This window comes from Benincasa hispida, chromosome 4 (assembly GCF_009727055.1).
Source record: "Benincasa hispida cultivar B227 chromosome 4, ASM972705v1, whole genome shotgun sequence".
NCBI lineage: Eukaryota > Viridiplantae > Streptophyta > Magnoliopsida > Cucurbitales > Cucurbitaceae > Benincasa > Benincasa hispida.
The window spans coordinates 18,779,748-18,792,086 of NC_052352.1; positions in this window are offsets into that span (position 1 = coordinate 18,779,748).

Sequence of the window (12,339 nt, forward strand, 5' to 3'; positions counted from 1 at the left end):
ACGAAATAAGAAACAGAACAATCTCATCAGTAGGTTGCATGTTTAGAAAAATTAAACATGCTTGGTATTAGATATAAAACTGATTAATTAGATATTAGTCACATTATTATGTTATTCAAGTTTCTATTATGCCCTTTATGGTCATTTTACATCATTATATGATATATAATTATATCTTCATCAAGGAATAAAAAGTATAGAGTTCAATTCTGCTATGATCAAGTATGAACATGTAATGCCCCAAAATTTTTTTGTAATGTAATTTCACTAATTTATATTAACTTATGGCATTTTGGAATTTTGAAAATTTAAAGTGTAGTTGTTGAAATTTAGTTGTTGCGAAGAGAATGTTTTAATTTAATTGTTTATCGGGGGCCTATTGTGGAAATTGGACTTTTATGCCACCCAAAATTTTTTATTTGAAATTAATGTCGAGAATTAATTTCATTGTGGAAGGGAACAAGTTAAAATATTTTGAATTGAAGATTTAAAGGGAAAGAGAGATTAAAAACAAAATTGGAAGGGAAAGAATAAAATAATATAAAATGAGATATGATAAAATAAAATAAAGTATTTTATTTTATTTTATATATTATTATTATTATTATTTATAAAAAAGAATCCTTTCATCTATGCCACCCTCACGTGCAACCCCCCCCCTGATTCCATCTCTCTCTCACGTCTCTCTCCTCTCTGCAACTCACGCCGCTCTCCTTCACGTTGTACGCCCAGCAACCGTCGATATTGTGCCGGTCTTCGACCTCTACCGCTCGCTAGATCTCCTTGTTGCTCGTCCTCCCTCGCCATCAATCGAGCTGCCTCCGCATGACCCACGCATCCGCCCAGCCTTGCCGGCGCCCCTCCCTCGCCGTACGCGTTTGTGTTCAAGCAATCGCCAGTTGCCGCGCCCTCTGTGCGTCGACCTCATTAGATCCGCCATTGCCATCCACGTTTGTCCAGCGCCGTCTAGGCCCTGCCGCCGTCTTGGGTGTCGTCGGATCCGTATGGGTAAGTTTGTGCTATTTCAATAGGATCTATTGGCCATGGTATTTCTCTTCAATCTATTTATGCGCTCTTTTCTGGATTTTAAGGTCGAGGTTTAGGAGAAGTTGAGAAGTTAAAGTGGTGCTGTCAAGGAGAGTTAGGAGTGGTTCCATCTTTTGGGTAAGATTTTTGCTGTTTGGGTTTGTTTTCAGTTGATTCTTGATTGCCCGTTTACTTTTGGCACCAATCGGTTGAGACACTTATATTTTAACTTTAGATTTGAATTCTTGAAGGTATTGAGGTGGTGCTAAGTAAAGTTGGAATTGTTTTAGCGGATTTAATGCACCTTGTACATCACACCTTGGGTGAGTTTACCCGAATTTATTTGCCAATATTTGGAGTATGTGTGATTAGGCCTTGGTTTTAATTTTAAGCTTGGTTGTGTTCTTATGTAAGAGTCGTTACTTGGAGTTGCTAATTTCGCTTGGTTTTCTGATTTTATCTGTGGATTTTCGATTAAGGTAAGTAATCTTACTACTGGAACTGCCCACGGGCCAGGCACTAGATGTATGTTAGCATGACAAATTGATATTAGGACAGAATGATAGCATGACAGACTGATAGTATGACTGACCGATAGTATAATCGATATATGTTTCCGTATGAGGCTCTGAAAGTTTAAGTGTGCATATAAACACTTGAATGCTAGCATGAGATGATATATTATTCCATGAGATTGTATTTGATCTATGATGATGAAATGTTTATGTATGTTATAGAACCATGATGATGGGATGTATATGTATGTTATAGAACCATGATGATGGGATGTATATGTATGTTATAGAACCATGATGATGAGACGTATATGTATGTTATAGAACATGATGATGAGACGTATATGTATGTTATAGAACCATGATATGATACTTGTGATGTTGAGGTCGTGATAGTGTCCTCACCGATTGGTTAGATGCCCACTAGAGGTTGTGTGTCATTCGGGATTCACTAGAGGTGGTGGTTTTCTTTGGGATCCACCAGAGATTGTGTTTCCTTCGGGATTCACTAGAGGTGGTGCTTTCCTTCGGGATTCACCAAAGGTTGTGTTTCCTTCGAGATTCACTAGAGATGGTGGTTTCCTTCGGGATCCACCAGAAGTTGTATTTTCTTTGGGATTCACTAGAGGTGGTACTTTCCTTCGGGATTCACCAAAGGTTGTAGGTCCTATGGGACTTACTATAGGTAGTGGGTATAACCTATGGGACTTACTATAGGTAGTGGGTATACTTAACTACAGTAGGATAAAAAACCAGTTATTCATGTATGAATCGCATAAGGACTAGAGGAGTTTATATGTTCCACCAGAGGTAGGAATCTAGCGGACATAGATGTTTAGCCTGACCCCAGTAGTGGGGTTACTTACTGAGTATTTTATACTCATCATTTCTCATATTATTTTATGTAAGGATAGAGATGCACCAACGACTGACAAGAAGAATCCTTGAATGAGCCACCGGGGACTAGTTTACATGCTTCCACTCATATTTTAATATTTCTTTTATGTTCTACATTTTCAGTTTTGAGATTCGAGACTACCGTTTTAGTTTTGTTTTCAGACTTATTTGTTCCTTTCATGATTTATAGGTACCCTATCTTTTGACTTTAAATATTTGAATTTAATGCAAATTTTTTTAGTTATCCCATTTTTATTTAACATTTATTTCATTATAAAAAGAATGTTGTTTTAACTTACATGCATGCATGCGTTGTAATGGCTTAACTTGAGTCCTAAGGGGTCGGGTCGTTATAGGACAAATATGATCGAGTATGATCGAGTATAATCAAGTATGAATGATCGAGTATGTTCAAGCATGATCTGTTGGGGTTAATGCCCTAAAGTCCTGTGTTCTATAGTTTGTAAACAGTTTGTACTCTTAACGTTCTATACAAAGAATTTGTATAAGACCTGACCACGAAATGTTAACGTCTCGTCATATAACCCCGTTCATGACAAAGACTTCATCTCACTAGGATGACCATAGGTAACATGACCTCAATTCTGAGTGAATTGTGAACTCCTGCCATCGAGGGCGGTTCTTTGATTTGCTTGGGTGCAAGTGGCCAGAGCGCCGACTCAAACCTACCACTTTGGGGATTCGTCTGATTTGGGAGCTAGGAACTCAATTACACAAGATGGAGTTCACTCCTTCCCCGAAGTAGGGGTAAGTAGATAGATTACTCCTTTAAGGGTTAATCCCGAGGCTTAAACAATGTGGCGCCACACACCATCTTATGGCTCGAGAGGTGTTCACACATAGTAGGACTATGTTGTATTGTTCATTAGAGGAATCAGTGATGCTTAAGGAGTAAGATGTAACTACAGGGGCAAAACAGTAAATTGGCCCAGCTGTACTTACGAGCATCTGTGAAGGGTCATCATACTGATGATTGGTTATATCCAATGGACATAAAAATATATATATGGTAAGAAGAGTTCAGTTGTCGGTCTTTAGTGGAATGCCTAACACTTAAGGATGGTGGATATTGTGGCTAAAGAGTTTAGTCAGTTATTCACGTACCGTTGGAGCTTCAAGCCATAGGTTCATAAGGTCCCCTTGGTAGCTTGGATACAAGTTGAGAATCAGTTTTTGGGTCAGTTTGAAATGTTCAAATTGACAAGAGGGAGTTCGATTATATATGATATAATTAAACTAGTTAATTATAGATGATATAATTGATTTTATATATGAGATACATTGATTTGGAGAAAATTGGATATAAATATTGAAGGATCTCTTAACGAAGAGCATCCATGAGTGCGTCAGATCTTTCCAATTTCACCGTGACTGAAATACACCATATACATTCGAACATACAGTTATGCAATTATACAGTAATTAACGGCATGCTTTGAACATTAAAAAGTAAGGGAAAAAGTTCTCATACCAGTTGAAGACGCTCTTCAAGCTTTGGAACTCAACGCAGCGGAAGACCTCTACCCGATCTACTATCGCCCAGCAAATATGTCAGTTGCAGCAGCACGATCAACCACGAACAAATGAACGCAGCAGGGACGAAACCACCAGAAAGGAGCCTTTGGTATTCTTAGAGTGAGAACCCAAAGTGTGGTCTTTGGTGAGTTTGGTAGAGGTAGGAGGAAGTACTAATTGTGTAGACGATAAGCAAGTGGGAGAGAATAGGAAGTTATTGCATAACAAGATGCTTATCATTTAGAAGAAACTACACGATCGTGTAGGTTTTACTGAACGATCATTTAGGAAAAGGTAGACGATCGTTTAGCAAACACGACACACTATACGATCATTTAGAAAAGCTATCCGATTGTTTAGGAACTAGTGTGCGATCGTTTAAGCGTTGAGCGACTATCATATAGGCTCTCGACTTATGCGATCGTTTACGTTTCCACACCAACGCCAAAACTTTCTGATCTTTTTTCGAACTTTTTCAAACTCAGCAAAATGGAAAAAAAAAATCATTTTTATTCTTCGGTTACAATAACTAACGCGGTTTTTCCCACTAACGCACGTCCGAGAGAGTTTTTAGGTTAATTATCATATAATTAACCATTTAAATTATTAATAAATATAATCATTTTATGTTTTTTACCCTATAGTTTGATATCACATATCTACTATAGTAATTTCTCCACAACTTGATATAAATCATATTTATATCTAATTTCCTCCAAAATAACGTATCTCATATATTTAGCCAATTATATCATATATAATTAAACCAGTCCAATTATATCATATATAATCGAACTTCTTCTTTTCAATTTGAACATTTCAAATTAACCCAAATACTGATTCTCGACTTTATCCAAGCTACCCAAGGGACCTAATGGACCTGTGGCTCGAAGCTCCAATGGTCCGTGAATAGCTAACTAAACTCTTTAGCCATGAGATCCACCATCTGTTAACTGTCAGCATTCCACTAAAGACCAACAGCTGAACTCTTCTTACCACAGATATATTTTTGTATCCATCGAATATAACCAATCATTAGTACAATAAGTACAGTCAGGCCAAATTACCATCTTGCCTCTGTAGTTACATCTCACTCCTTAAGTACCACTGATTCCTTTAATGAACAACACAACATAGTCCAACTATGTGTGAACACCTCTCGAGCTAAGAGAATGTGTGTGGTGCCACATCGTTCAAGCCCTGAAATCAGCCCTTAATGGAGCTATCTATCTACTTATCTCTACCTTGAGGAAGGTGTGAATTCCATCTTGTGTAACTGAGTTCCCAGCTCCTAAATCAGACGAATCCCCAAATGGTAAGTTTGAATCGGCGATCTGGCCACTTGCACCCATACAAATTAAAGGACCACCCTCAATGGCAGGAGTTCCCAACTCACTCAAGATTAAGGTCATGTTACCTATAGTCATCCTAGTGAAGTGAAGTATCTGTCATGAACGGTGTTATATAACGAGACGTTAATACTTCGTGGTCAGGTAAACTCTTTGTATAGGACGCCCTCACTCGCATGTCCCCAACACGAATGATCAGGATCAAATCATCTGTGACAAGTCACAACACTTGTGACCATTCCACAAAGCAGNTCGCATGTCCCCAACACGAATGATCAGGATCAAATCATCTGTGACAAGTCACAACACTTGTGACCATTCCACAAAGCAGGTCGCTTCTGTAGCGCGGGATAAGGTTTCCCTCCTATATCCATACAATATAGACCATTTTGGTTATCACTCAAGACATGATACACTTGTATGGCACCACATACATGCTTGAGCTACATATAGATAACCAGGGATTTTTTAAGTTTATTGATTTGTAGTAAAGCAAATAAAACATGCAATTGAGAAAAATACAAGATGTGAAGTAAAATATCATATATTATACAACACAAGCGTTCGTACAAACTGTTTACAAACTACAGGACACGAGACTTTAGGGCATCAACCCCAACAATTATGATTTATATCTAGTTGAGGAAAAATACCATGGTTAATATATGATATTAAACCATAGGTTATGAATATAATGTGATTATATTTATTGTTTATTAATTGAACAGTTATGGGATAATTGGCTGGCGTCTCTTCTGTTTTCGTAACTGATGAGTAAGATGAAGAATCGTTTTGAGATGCTTAAATAGCTCATGGTGTGTTGCGATTATAGAAAGTTATCGCTTCGTAAATCAAAGCCTATACGATAGTGTTGTTTACTGAACGATCGCTTACACCCGTGTGCGCTACTTACTAAACGATCGCTTATCTTTTACTAAACGATCGTTTAACGCTCAAGCTTTACTAAACTATCGTATAGACGATCTCTTAGCTTTTCCTACACAATCGTATACTTCACCTAAATGATCGAGCATTTTGTCTATTGTTGTAAGGAGAATTATTAGGGATGGGGTTGCGCATGCAATCATGCGTTAGACATGGCTTAAGCTATGCGTTTACGCCCATGCGTCAGAGGTTATGTGTTTGAATAAAAATGTGTTAATCTAGTGTGCAATGACCATGCATTCCTATCACAAGTTTTCTTATGCTCGCGCAAAGTATAACGCGAATGCAAGTTTCTCAGGTAATCTAAGGTCGAACACAGGGACTTGTCACTCAATAATGCTTGTGAAGCAATGCGTTTGAGGCGATGAAAAGAAAAATAAAAAGAAGAAGTTTAATGGATTTACACACTACTCCTACTCCTATCTAAACAGATTAAGCAATAGAAGACTTGCAATGAGAATAGATAGATACACAACAACCATAACGCATAGTGATGTTTATTATCTTAAATCGCTCGAGTAATCCTAGCTCGTCACACTAACGCATTGCACACCTCTCGGTAGTCAGCCGTATGACTATATCTCTATAGTGCATGGTTGCGTCGAACATGAGAGTGTGCCTATCTCTAGGAACAATGCATCTTTGCTTTAGTGCATTCCATCTCTTACCTTCTCAGGCAGTTAGACGCGACTATTTATCTTATAGACAAGCAATGCAACAGCCCATAGACAAGCATTGCTACAGCCTTTCACCAAGCAAAGAGAATTAACTTACTATACTCGCACAACGCACACCTCTTAGTGGGTTGCTACATGCGTCCTATCTCTAGGTTACACGATTAAGTATGCGATCTCCTTTGATAAATAAATGATGAAGGTAAATGATGATAAAGATAAAGATGATGAAGAAGATGGCATTGAAGGAATCAAGAGATGCATTGATTACAAAATGTCTTAATATCTTAAGCTAAAATGTAATACAATACAGAGGATAGAAGAGAAATGAAGGACTCTGCGTCAAGTCTGCTGGTGGTACCATGGATGAATGGTGAAGATGTCTCTCTCGAGCTCTATCTCCGGCAAAATCTCTGGTCGTCACTCGATCTGGTATGTGGAGGTGAAGAATTCTCACTGAAAATCTTGCTCGAGCTCTCACTTGTGATTGTAAACCTCTTCCTTGAGGCAGAAGTTTAGATGCCTTGAAATGAAGGTCGAAGGGGCTATTTATAGGGTTTAAACGCCGACAGCTATCATGATTGCGTTATGTCTCACTGTTGCCTTTGTCGCGGTATGAGCAATGTCACATCGTCTTATCTTGTTGATACTCCCAAGGTATGCGTCTGAGCTTGATTCAGCTAAAGTATCAATGCGTTCTACCCATATTGCGATTGTCCTTCTATTATACTTGTCATTCCGTGGCTGCAATCTCCAACTGATTACCGCATTCGCTTGATCACCGCAATTTTCATGTGATGGACGCATTCGATCACTGCAACTTCCATGCGATGGACGCATTTGATCACCGCATGCATTCGTCTATGTGATAACTCGGTTTTTAGCGCATGCATTTGTCTGCGATTGTTTATTTCCAACGAATGCGTTTGATTCCTGCAATAGTTACAAAAATAAACACTTTGACACGGAGTAACGCATAATATTGGGGTCAGTGAGGATTTAGGTGTTAATCGATGTAAAACTCAATTTTTCGCAAATTCCAAGTATTATCACTGCATTTTCTACTTATTGGTCCTCATAATTCTAAATAAAAGGCTTATAATAACTGACATTTCTGTTAGTTATCATCTATACGATAGACGAGTCTTTCTCCCACTTGCTTGATTGTTGTATACGATCTCTTTTCCTCCTCCCCTCTACCAAATCCGAACAGAGCCCACTATTTGGATTCTCACTCCGAGAATACTGAGGGTTCCAAATGGTGGTGTCGTCCCTTTACTTCATCTGTTCATGTGGAGACTATTTGTGGTAGACGATTAGGTGTTGCTGAACGATAGTTTGTCGTTCCAGTGAAAACGAGATTTGCTATGAAGAGAGTCTTCAACTGATAAGTTTACTTGTTCTCCTATTTATTTATCTCTAAGCATATCGGTGATTTAGTATTAGATGCATATCTGTATGTGTGAATGTAGAAGTGCCAATTGTGTTACAATGCTTTTGGAAAGATCTGTTTCCGTTGCGAAGTACTCTTGTATAAGAGTTCTTTCATGATCGAATATGAATGATCGAGTATGATCAAGTAATTCTTTCTCTGATATTTCATCTTCTACAATTCTAATAGCTGAAAAATCAAAACAAGGTGTGGAATTAAAATTTTAGGAGAAAGACTCATCATTGACCGATCTAAGGTTTAGAAAATAAACCTAAAGTAGACAACGTTCTCTCCCACCAAGCTGCAATTTCTTCAACCAGTCCCTGCCATGCTTTAACGATCGACAACCAAAGAAACACTGAGGACCAAAAACAAACCATACAATGGGTTATAGGTAAACGGAGGACCGTCAAAGCGGCAAGGACATGGTTGAGGAAAAGATTAAAGCGGGAAGGGGGAACAGGGAAAACATCAGATCTGTGAGAAAACAACAGGTTTGTGAAGAAAACAACATATCTATGAAGAACACAATAGATCTGTGAAGGAAAATGAAATGGTGACATACGATATGTGTGAGAGAGAAACGTGGTTAAGGACAAGGTTGAGGAGAAGGTCGAAGCAGCTAGGGTTTCAAAGGATGGTTGAGAGAATAGTTGAGAGAGGCATGAGAGAGGACTATCGATATGCGTGAAGTGGAAGGGAAATGAAACGTGGCATGCGATACGTAGGGGAAAATGAAACGGTGAGATATGAAACACATAAGGACAATTGGCCCACAAACAATTCAAATTTGTGAGATAGGTTAATGGGCCACCAAACACTAAAATGATATTGAAGGAAATCACAAACGGGGATCTCCATGAGTAGCGAAAGTAGATCATTCCAAATTTTATTCAGAACAAACACAAACAATTACAGTCTTATATGGAAACTAACAAGTTATGCATAAACCAAAATTACAACATGTTACAAGAAAACAAAAGGGATAGAGTATGCATACCTTTGAAAAACCATTCTTCAAGTATCCCTAGACCGATCTCCATTGCGTCTATACGATTCTCTCGAATGCAACAAACAGAACACGAACTCCTCGAATGTCCGAATGCTCATCGAACCCAATCGAGTCCAACTCGATCCACGAACTAAGTTAGAACACCACCACAAGTGTTAATTTGATATTCTCGGTGTGATAATCCATGAGTTGTGGGCTCTGTATGATCTTGGCTTGAGGAAGATTGGAGGTATGCGATTGAGTAGATGATCGAGTAAGTGGGAGATATGAACATTGTCTATCGCATAGACGATGTACTTGATCGTTTAGTAAACAGAAGCCTATCGCATAGACTTTGCCACTCGATCGTGTAGCGACAATAAAAAAAGTAACTATCGTATAGTAAACTCAGCTCGATCGTCTAGACTCTCAACGACCATCGCTTAGTAAAAACTCTTTTTACTTGATAGCCTATTTCCGTGAGAACTTTTTGAATTAATCAACTTCTAAATTTTGGAAAATAATTTTCCTTTTATCTCACGGTTACCATGAAACTTCCAATAACCTCACATTCAATCGGTTATTAGAGAAAAAGAATTAATATCATATAATTAATTTAAATATGATAACCAACTTATCATATTATATTTATAACCTATAGTTTTAATATTTCATCATATGAAACATATAAACCATTGTTCTTTATCTATTTTATGGTACTTAATGTAAATCACATTTATATTAATTCCTCCATCTAATGTATCTCATACATCACACCAATCATAATTGAACTTCCTTTTGTTAATTTGAAATTTCGAACTAATCCAAAATATGATTCTCAGCTTAAACCCATTGAGCTATCAAGGGGACCTCATGGACCTGTAGCTTGAAGCTCCAATCATACATGAATAACTGACTAAACTCTTTAGTCATGAGATTCAACATCGGTTAACTGTCGGGCACTCTACTAAAGACCGACAGCTGCACTCTTCGCACTATAGATATATTTCTGTATCCATATAACCAATCAACAGTACAACAGCCCTTCACAAATCGCTCGTAAGTACAACTGGGCCAATTTACCATTTTGCTTTTGTAGTTACATCTAACTCCTTAAGTACCACTGATTCCTCTAATGAACAATAAGTCATAGTCTTACTATGACTGAGTCCTCTCTTCTAAAAAGAGAGTGTGGCCACTATATTCAAGACCCGGAATCGACCCTTAAGGGAGCAATTTATCTACTTACCCCTACTTCGGGGAAGGAGTGAATTTCGTCTTGTGTAACTAAGTTTCCAGCTCCCCAATCAGAGATAATCCCCAAAAAGGTAAACTTGTTGAGTTGGCAATCTGGTCACTCTCACCCATACTAATCAAAGGATCGCTCTCATACGTAGGAGTTTCCAAAACACTCAGGATCAAGGTCATGTCACCTATGGTCATTTTAATGAAATGTAAATCTCAATTATCAACGATGTTATATAAAGAGACTAACATCTCGTGGTTCGGTCTTATACTTAAACTCTTTGTACAGACACCCCTGCTCGCATGTCTCCACATGAATGATCAAAATCAAACCATTTGTAGCACTTTACAACACTTGTAAACATCTACAAAGCGGGTCGTATCTATAGTATCACAAGGATAATGTATCCCTTCTCCATTCTTATACTACAGACCATTTAGGTTATTACTTAAGGCATGATCCACTTGTATGTCTCACATACATGCTTAAGTTACATGAAATAATCACGGATATTAGTTTATTAGATATGAGTACATGCAAATAAAAGAATACTTATTTTATTAATAACAATGTGTGTACATAAAGTTTACAAACTACGAGACCAATGGAGAATTAGGACACCGATCCCAACAGATATATCAACCCATGTTGTATCATCTCATGTTGGTCCCAAACAGTCCGTAATATGTTTGATAACTATTCTTGTTTCATGTTCTTGAAAAAGGAAACAAATGAAACAAGAACAAAAACTTGTTTGATAACTATTCTTGTTTATCTTTTATTGTATTTTTTTCTTTACATTCCCCCCCCCCCCCCCATATTTCATAGTTTAAATATAATATTCTAATTATATAAAATAAAATATATATAGCCATTAAAATATAAAAAATAATTATCAAATACACATAAGTCCCGATGTAAAATTAATAACTATAATACAATTGTTTCATCATTCATATATTTCTAAAATTTGATTTACAATATTATTTATTATTCAAGTCATTTCTTTTAAATTTTAAATGATGTAGACTCAAATATAACTTAATTATATTGTTATGTAAATGTTATGGTTGTAAAAATATTAAAATGAGCCTAATTGAATATCTTAGTAAACAAAATTCATATATTGCAAAATTATAATTGGTTTCCTATGTAAGAAAAATGTAAAAAAAAAATTACATTACAAAATTCAAAATTCAAAAAGTATCTATATATAAATATTGAAAAGGGAAATTATTTTAAACGACAAAACTGTTGAAAATATTTATAAATAATGGCAAAATATCACAGTTATCTGCAATAGACTACCATCTGTGTTTGTCATAATACAGATAGACACAAATACTAGTATATCGTAGTCTATTGCAGATAGACAGGAAAATTTTGCTATATTCGTAAGTATCTTGGTTCATTTTCTTATATTTGAAGACAACCTTATTGAAAATTTGAATTTTAAAAATCAAAATAAATCTAAATATTTGAAAATTCAAAATTAAATGTGCTATATTTGTAAATATTTTAGTTCATTTTTCTATATTTGAAAACAACTCCATTGAAAATTTGAAATTTGAAAACCAAAATAATATATAAATTTAAATATTCGAAGTTCAAAATTAAAAATTAAATTAACATGTAGATATAAAAAAAAATTAAAGAAAAAGCAAATAAAAAAAATATAAAAAAAATATAGAGAAAAATGAAATAGAAAGAAAGAAAAATAAAATAAAA